Genomic DNA, 7767 nt, shown 5'->3' with positions numbered 1-7767 from the left:
CTCGGGATATTCGGCTTTTTAAGTAAAGCTTTATAGAATTTTTATAGATGGTGTGTATTAAGAAATCTAAGAAAATTGCAAGGACAAGGACTGAGGCGCAAAGGCCCTTGTGGTATTTATTATAGTGGCCATATAAAGGAACAAAAGTTCGTTGTGGGATTCTTGATGGGAGAAAGACTCCGTCACCGAGTACTGCCATTCACTCCGGTCCGATTGTCTAGCCACAATCCGCACCAAAGCGAGATTTTTCAACTAATCGCTAATTTGCGCCCACGCCCCGACGGAAGATAAGGACGATAAGACCAAAGACTTCTATGAGAGCTCGGAGCGCACCTTTGAGAGCTGGCCCGCCAGAGTGGGCAAAGAAGGTACCTATGGCACAGCATTCGGTAAATTCAGCCTCCCCAAATGGGTAGAAGCTGATCGGCTTCGTCGGGGCCCGAAATATGGATATCTGTAGTACTAGGTTCCAGCATAGAAAAATTCACCGCTACCTGGCTGTATCCGGATCGAAAAGTCTATTTCTACTTTTAAATATTTTCGTGCAAAACTTTCGCTTAAGGAAGGAATCGTTCAAATATATGTTGGATAGCAAAAGTAGTGAGTTAAAAACTCCACGAAGGTCCACAGGAATACCCTAAATTGTAAAATTAGCTCCAACTTTAAAGTTTTTGGCGCAAAGAGGGTATCAACAGCAAATTGGACAAGATCACCATACAGGACTAGCTCAACAAACAGTTTCGCGTTGTGTTTTTGAAGTTTGTGAAGTAATTGAGAAAATGCTGTGTCCAAAACACATAATTTTTGCAATGTCTTCTGAAGATAAAAATGAAGCGAAACGAGCTTTTTATTCAATGTCTGGAATTCCAGGAGTAATTGGATTGGTGGATGGTACTCCCATCAAAATGATACGACCGGCAGTTAATGAGCATTTATATTTCAATAGGAAATTAAAGCATAGTATAAACGCTATGGTGGTAAGGCAATTGTTTTTTAATTTATCTTTGTTTTTTTTATAAATATTGTTTCCAAAACCTAGATATGTGATCACAAGATGAAGATAAAAGCCGTTAACGGTCGGTTTGTTGGGGCGTGTCATGATTCACATGTGTGGAATTAGTCAAGCGAGCGCCAATATTTCAAAACCAACTATGTGAATGGCGAAATAGGAATTCGCATTCTTGGCGACCATATACACATTCGTTAATTTTACTCGTTAGCTTTATATGCATCAATTATTTTGCTTACTTAATTTTTTTCTTATAGGCGACTCTAGACATCCGCTTGAACCATGGCTTTTAACTCCATACAGAAATGCTGCTGAAAACTCTGCTGAAAGTTACCACAACATAAAATTTTCAAGAGTATTTGCAGTATTAAAAGCGCGGTTCCGATGCCTTTTAGCTGCTAGAGAACTACATTATATAATACCCAAGGATTACCCTCCTTCCGCCCAACCGACGCGAGGGGCGCAATCCGCGAACGAGCGGAATTAGCCGAGTCATAAAAGGCAAGAGAGTTTTAAGCGTTGCGATCTTAAGCTGCTCAGCTACAGAAACAAAAATTTCAACAACCAAAATTAAGAAATAAATTAAAGTTTATAATTTTTAAATGTTACTTGTTGAGAGTAGATAAGATAATTTTTTTAATGGTAAAGAGTGAATCTGTTAGATCAAATGTGCTGGAATGAGAATTGAAATCATGACATATACGGCGGAATGGTTCGTTTAACTCAAAATTTGTTGTAGAAAATTTTAAAAGTAAGGTTCTAAACTGCCTGGTAGAGCGAGCGGGGACGTTAAAATTAATACCAGATAAGAGAGGTGGGCTACAGACTGACCCATTCATGAGTTTTACAAGAAATATTATACCAAGCATCTCCGTACAACTAGCGATTGCCGGGAGATTTATGTATATGTTTTAAACGGTTAGTGCAAGGAAGTTTTAACTGGAATCCCAATGCAAATGATTTAAGGCAAATGTTTTTGAACGGACTCTAACTTATCTGAATGGATTTGGTAACTAGGGTTCCAAACCACAGAAGCATACTCTAATATAGGCCTCACCAAAGATGTAAAAAGAATTTTTGTGGTAAGCGGATCTCTAAATTCTTTAGACCAACGCTTAACAAAACTAAGAACGCCTTTAGCTTTAAAACCGTGGAAGATCCGTGAAGATTAAAATTGAGTTTGGGGCCCATAGTTACTCCCAGATCGACAAAACTACATACTTGTTCCAACCTAAAGTTTTGTATTGCGTATGAAGTAGGGTCTACAGATCTACGTGAAAAGCACATCGTTTTACATTTTTTAAGGTTCAATGGCACGTCATTTCTATCATACCAAGAAACTAGGTTGGTTAAGTCAGTTTGCAACTGACATCTTTCGCTGCTTGAAGTATACGTTTTAAAAAGTTTTACATCGTCAGCATATAACAAAACTTTTGAAGACTTAACAACAGATGATATGTCATCAATAAATAACATTGATTATGTCAGAAAACTGATCGTTAAATATGACTTGTTGAATTCTATTACTAAGAAAAGAAGCAACACATTTTAGAAATATGGGTTGAAAACCAATAAGATCAATTTTATTCAAAAGAATTGAATGGTTTACTTTATTAAAGGCTTTGCTAAAATCTGTGTAGTATATAACATCAGTATTCTTATTCTCCCTAAAGCCCGTTAATACATGTGATACAAATTCAAGCAAATTAGTTATTGTAGATTTCCCTTTACGAAAACCGTGCTGAGAACAAGAAATTAGTGGAGAGATCAAAAAGTTTAGGTATTGCAGATTATGCCGCAGAAAAAGTGGTGCAAATTTTGAATTGTTGTACTCTTCATAATATTTCCACTCTTTTTAATGTGGAATCACCTGCCAATATAGCAATAGAAGTTGAAGAAGTCGATGCTAGTTATACTGAAACCATAGAAAATGCGAATGAAACCAATAGTGCTAAACGTTTAAGGGATCAAATAAAAAACAGTATGATTACTTTATAAACATATAACACTATTTAATAAAGTAAACTTTTTAATTTTTCACATTTTCACATTTATTTGATTAAAATTCGCATTAATGATATAAAGTTTTAGTCTCTTGCAAATGTGTATACATTAGGATGTGTCATTCTGAAGCAACCTTTTTTTTCAACTGAAAAACAGGCTCAAAACTTTCGAAAATGTGTAAAAAAAAGTCACTCAAAAGATGAGCTCTTAATATTAATATTAAGAGGTGCCTATTTCAAATTTTGTTTTCCATATAAATTACATGGAAAAAAAATAATTTTTTTTGTGGTGGTTATTGTGCGGAGGTTTTATATGTGCCCCGATAGCTGCGAGTAGGGATGGTAAACTCGATTCCGATTCTACTCGAAAATCGAGCTTTCTCGTAAAATAATAATTAACGCTCACATAACATTTTTCACATTGCTCACATTGTTGCTCGGTCAAGGCTATCAAATACATATGTAAATATATAAATAAGGGCGGTAATCAAGTTAACCGTTACATGAAAGGCATCCAACAGTGACCCATACTAGTGTGCACCTCCCGAACGGTATTTTAACTGTATTGTATTTTTTTTATTGGAGATACCAAGTGTAGCCTGGTCTTTCTCCAACTGGTCTTGCCAACGGAGTTGAGATCTTTCTCTGCTTCCGGCATGTATTGCGTCGCATACTCTCAGAGCTGGAGTATTTTCATCCATCGGATGATAAGACTAACCAGCGTAACCGCTCTCGTACAGCCCATCAAACGTTCCAACGATTGTTACCAATGCGCAACTGACCATAAATATTCCGCAGAACCTTTCTCCCGAAAACTCGTAACACGTCTGATGTTATCACATTGTTGTTGGTGTTAATACTGGTTGATCTCCATCTCATTTGCATGTAAAATGGGTAAGATTGCCTCCCTGGCTAACTCATCGGCTTGCAGTTGCCACCAATTCCGCTATGACCAGGCACCCAAACGAGTTTAATGATGAAATGGCTTTACGCTAGCAAACACCCCTTTACTAGCTTTGAGCACACACTTACCGAGCTCAGCGTCAATATTTCAGATCCTCTGTTGGGATGAATGCTCACCTTCCTCAAAGAAGCTGCACTCTCATCGAAAACACACATTGTCGGTCCGAACGACTTACATTCCACAACATACAAATGTGTTTTCAAAATGTTTTCAACGTCGGTCCGAACATAGTATTAACCATAGATAAATTGATCAGAATCTCTTTTCTTGCTCTCTCGCTTGTCAGCTGGCAGCGAACCCTGATCTGTTTTCTGAGCTGGCAACAAAACACAACTGCCAAAATCAGTTCGTTGTTATAATTCGTTGGAAGTCGGGTGTGATTATTTTCTATTACTATAAAAATATTAAAATTATTAATTTAGTGCAGTTTTACGATAAAAAAGTGCGTAAGTTCATTAAGAAGTTAAGAAGAAGTGATGTGAATGTTTTTTGTGTTGATAAGTGGTTGAATAGTTGTATAAATAAATAATAGTAGGTACGATTTAATTAGTATAGTAATTTCTTTCTTTTAGGTTTTAATCTAATTTTACTTAATTCTTATTAGTTTTACTATATATTATAAAATATTATTAGATAGAAGGCATGATGTAAATACTAGCCATCTCTTTGTTTTAGTCTTTAACTCGATTTAACTTAATTTCTATTAGTTTTAATATAAGTTGTTTTAAGTGTGTTTTTAAATGTTGGTTGTTGTAAATTGCGTTTGTTGGTTGAAACATGTAGAAATAAATAATCAAATATTTTAATTATGGCTTTAAGGTTATGGGTTATTTATTTTGTTTATTAGATTTAAAATTTGGCTGAATCTTTTGGTGTGGGGCAAAACAGGCCTAAATTTGTGTACGCCTGTGAGCGCCATTTCTCCAAAGAAATGAAGATGGAAAAAAATTGATGACCTTTGCAGTACCTAATATTAATTTACAATGTGTACCTGCACCCAGTCAAGGTAATCAAATTTTGGCTCCCAATTTACCGATAGAAATGGGAGCATACGATTTTTACCCACAATTGGTGAAGAAAACGCGCTTCAGTGTCACGATACGAGCGATCTAAATTTGCTCGCATCTAAGGCAGAAGAGGCTCAAATAGAAATAAGGGATAGTGTCGTTGATCATGCGGATCAAGACATTAGTTTAATAACATCATTTGAAGATGAAAGCTTTGTAGACAGGGGAAGTCAAACAAATTTGAGTCTGACAGCTGTAACTAATAAAGAGCAAAAACGGATTGAGGACAATAGGAAGTTGAAGGCTAGATTAGAAGAAAAAGATAGAAAGATTAGTTATTTGCAGAACCAGTTGTCAGACCTTTCGCTGAAATATGCAAATTAAAAAAAAAAAACAATTAAAAGACTCGGAAGAGGGGTTCAATTCGACTATGCATTTATGTAGCCAGCTTCCCCCACAGATTAGAGCCATAGTAGAAAATAGTTTAAAAAATAATAATAGGCACCCTAAAGGTCGTAGATACGACCGCTATTTCAAAACCTTAGCTTTAGGTGTATACTTTCTGTCTCCCTTTGCTTATAGACACATAAAGTCTCTCCTTAGATTTCCTGAAGAGAGAACACTTGATGAGTTCGTTTCAGAATGGCCCCTTGACCCAGGATGTAATAACACTACTCTCAAGTGTTTAGAGTTGAGAAGCCGAGGCTTTAGAACTCAACAAAAATATGTGTCAATTTTATGTGATGAAATGGCTCTGAAGAGTCATATGCAATACTTGCCAAAGTATGATAAAATTGTAGGATTAGAAGACTATGGTGATGAAAATCACTTTTTTGGTCCAAGGTATCGGTGGCGACCCTTGGACCCATCCTCTAGCTTATTTCATTGTCCATGGTTCCCGTAAAGGTGATGTTGCCAAAAAATATATTTTTCAGGCTATTACCCAATTGCAGAATATAGGTCTCATACCTTGCCATTTTGTTTGTGATCAGGGGTCGAATTTATATTATAATATATTTTATTTATAAATAAGTTATTTGACCTGTTTAACAGTCGGAAACTTTATGCAATTTTACCGTGTAAGCAAGTTTTTTCGGGCATCCCAGGCCAAACACAATTTCTTCGTGAGGCTGCCGACCTCTTGAAGACAATTAGGGTAAAACATGAAGCAGGGTCTGCCATAAGTAATATTTAATTATATAAATGGTTGGAAAACAAACATTTCTAGTTTGGAACGTTTGTGGCGCTTTTTGTCACACGCAGGCTTCACTCACCTACAGACGAGGCGGCTTTGTCAGAATAGTTTTGAATAGTTTATTTTGAACAGATTAGGAGAGGGGGTGGCAGACGTGTAAGAATAACACCTTACATGTTCTGTAATTTGTTTAGGAAGTCATGGGGATTGGATTTGGATGGGGATTACTTTTATTTAAAAGTTTTTAAGACACACACTTGTACCCAACCATTACCTTATTTAGGAGAAGAAGAAATTTCAACTCATTTTTATTTCATTCAACAGATGCAAATTGACAGGTGCAATTTAATTAAACCACTTCAGAGATTTTTAGACTATATTAAGGAGTTAGAAGATATTTAATAGAGAATTTGAATCCACCTGTCACAAAATAGGAGTAGGCTAAATTTTATTCGATAGAATGAAACATCTCAGATCTTTCTCTGCTGCATCAACTGCGACTCGAATGTTGTTTTAACTCTTTTTGTCAGGACGAGAATATACTTCCTCTTAAAGTTTTTTAATAGAGATCCTAGTAGGCCCAATTTTAGAACTAAAATTCTTTGTGTTACTCATCTGTAGGATAGGCTGGCAAAATTGTATCATTTGTATTTTCATTTTTCGAAATTTTTTAAACCCTTCTTTCTTTTTTTGCCTCTTAATATTAATTTCTTATTTCTGTTTTAAATTTTGTATTGGAGACTGGGTGCAGATTGCTTTTTAAAAATTTTTGTACTTCTTTTTTTAAATTGAGTATTTTTAATTCTATATATAGCCGCAGAGAATTACTGTGCAGTTCTTTTGAATTAAATAATTATTATTTATGTTGTATACTTGTGATAATTATTATACGTGATGAAAATAAGTCTTCTGCTTATTTTTTGATTATGTTCCTTTTTGAAATATTTATCTTTTTGTTTATTGTTATGAATTATTGTCAATTACTATTATTATTTAATTTGTTTTCATGTGAATTATGATACGGCTTTATTTATTTTTTTATATTGTTATGTATCCAGATATTCCCCACACCCTACACATCATATTCCATACGCTTCCCAACACTTAATCTATATTTCTCCTTGTCTCCCATCTCCTATTGCAATAATTATCATCTCGTCCACTCCACCCGCTATTCGCTTTAAGTAGGCTATGTGCATTTCAATGTAACTAGAATTAGTTCAGTTCGATTTTTGAATTACCGAAATAAAGAACTCATTCAAATACTTAACTGGCGCAGTCGGAAGCGAAGCACGCGTAGTTTTTTCTGAAAAATAAATGTGAAAGCGTGTGCAAAGTAAAACCTAAAAGAAATTTTCGGAATTTAAAAGAAAAATAAAACTATTGTTAATAAAAGGCACGAGAGTAAATTTCGGCGGGCATAAGTCAAACGTGCATTACATTCGAATTTAATATAAGTGCAACATTAAAACTATTTATTGGACAAAACAGTCAGACCCGGCTGCCGAAGCAGTAGAAAAATTGGGGAAAGTGTTGGAACGCGTTGAAGAAAAGTTCAATAGTAAACTTCATAAAAAGAGTATTGAGTT

At 35.3% G+C, this 7767-nt stretch overlaps 1 long non-coding RNA gene across 1 annotated transcript; it reads left to right on the top strand.

Annotated features, from left to right (window-relative positions):
* Nucleotides 1–482: 482 nt before the first annotated feature.
* Nucleotides 483–3290, top strand: LOC125779937 (uncharacterized). The gene is made up of 2 exons (XR_007423465.1): nucleotides 483–977; nucleotides 1040–3290. It is a non-coding gene; the product is annotated as an uncharacterized LOC125779937 (long non-coding RNA).
* Nucleotides 3291–7767: the final 4477 nt, after the last annotated feature.

Source organism: Bactrocera dorsalis, unplaced genomic scaffold (assembly GCF_023373825.1).
Source record: "Bactrocera dorsalis isolate Fly_Bdor unplaced genomic scaffold, ASM2337382v1 BdCtg009, whole genome shotgun sequence".
NCBI classification, from domain to species: domain Eukaryota; kingdom Metazoa; phylum Arthropoda; class Insecta; order Diptera; family Tephritidae; genus Bactrocera; species Bactrocera dorsalis.
Note: the sequence above shows the minus strand (reverse complement) of the source record. Positions and strands in the feature narration are given on the sequence as shown.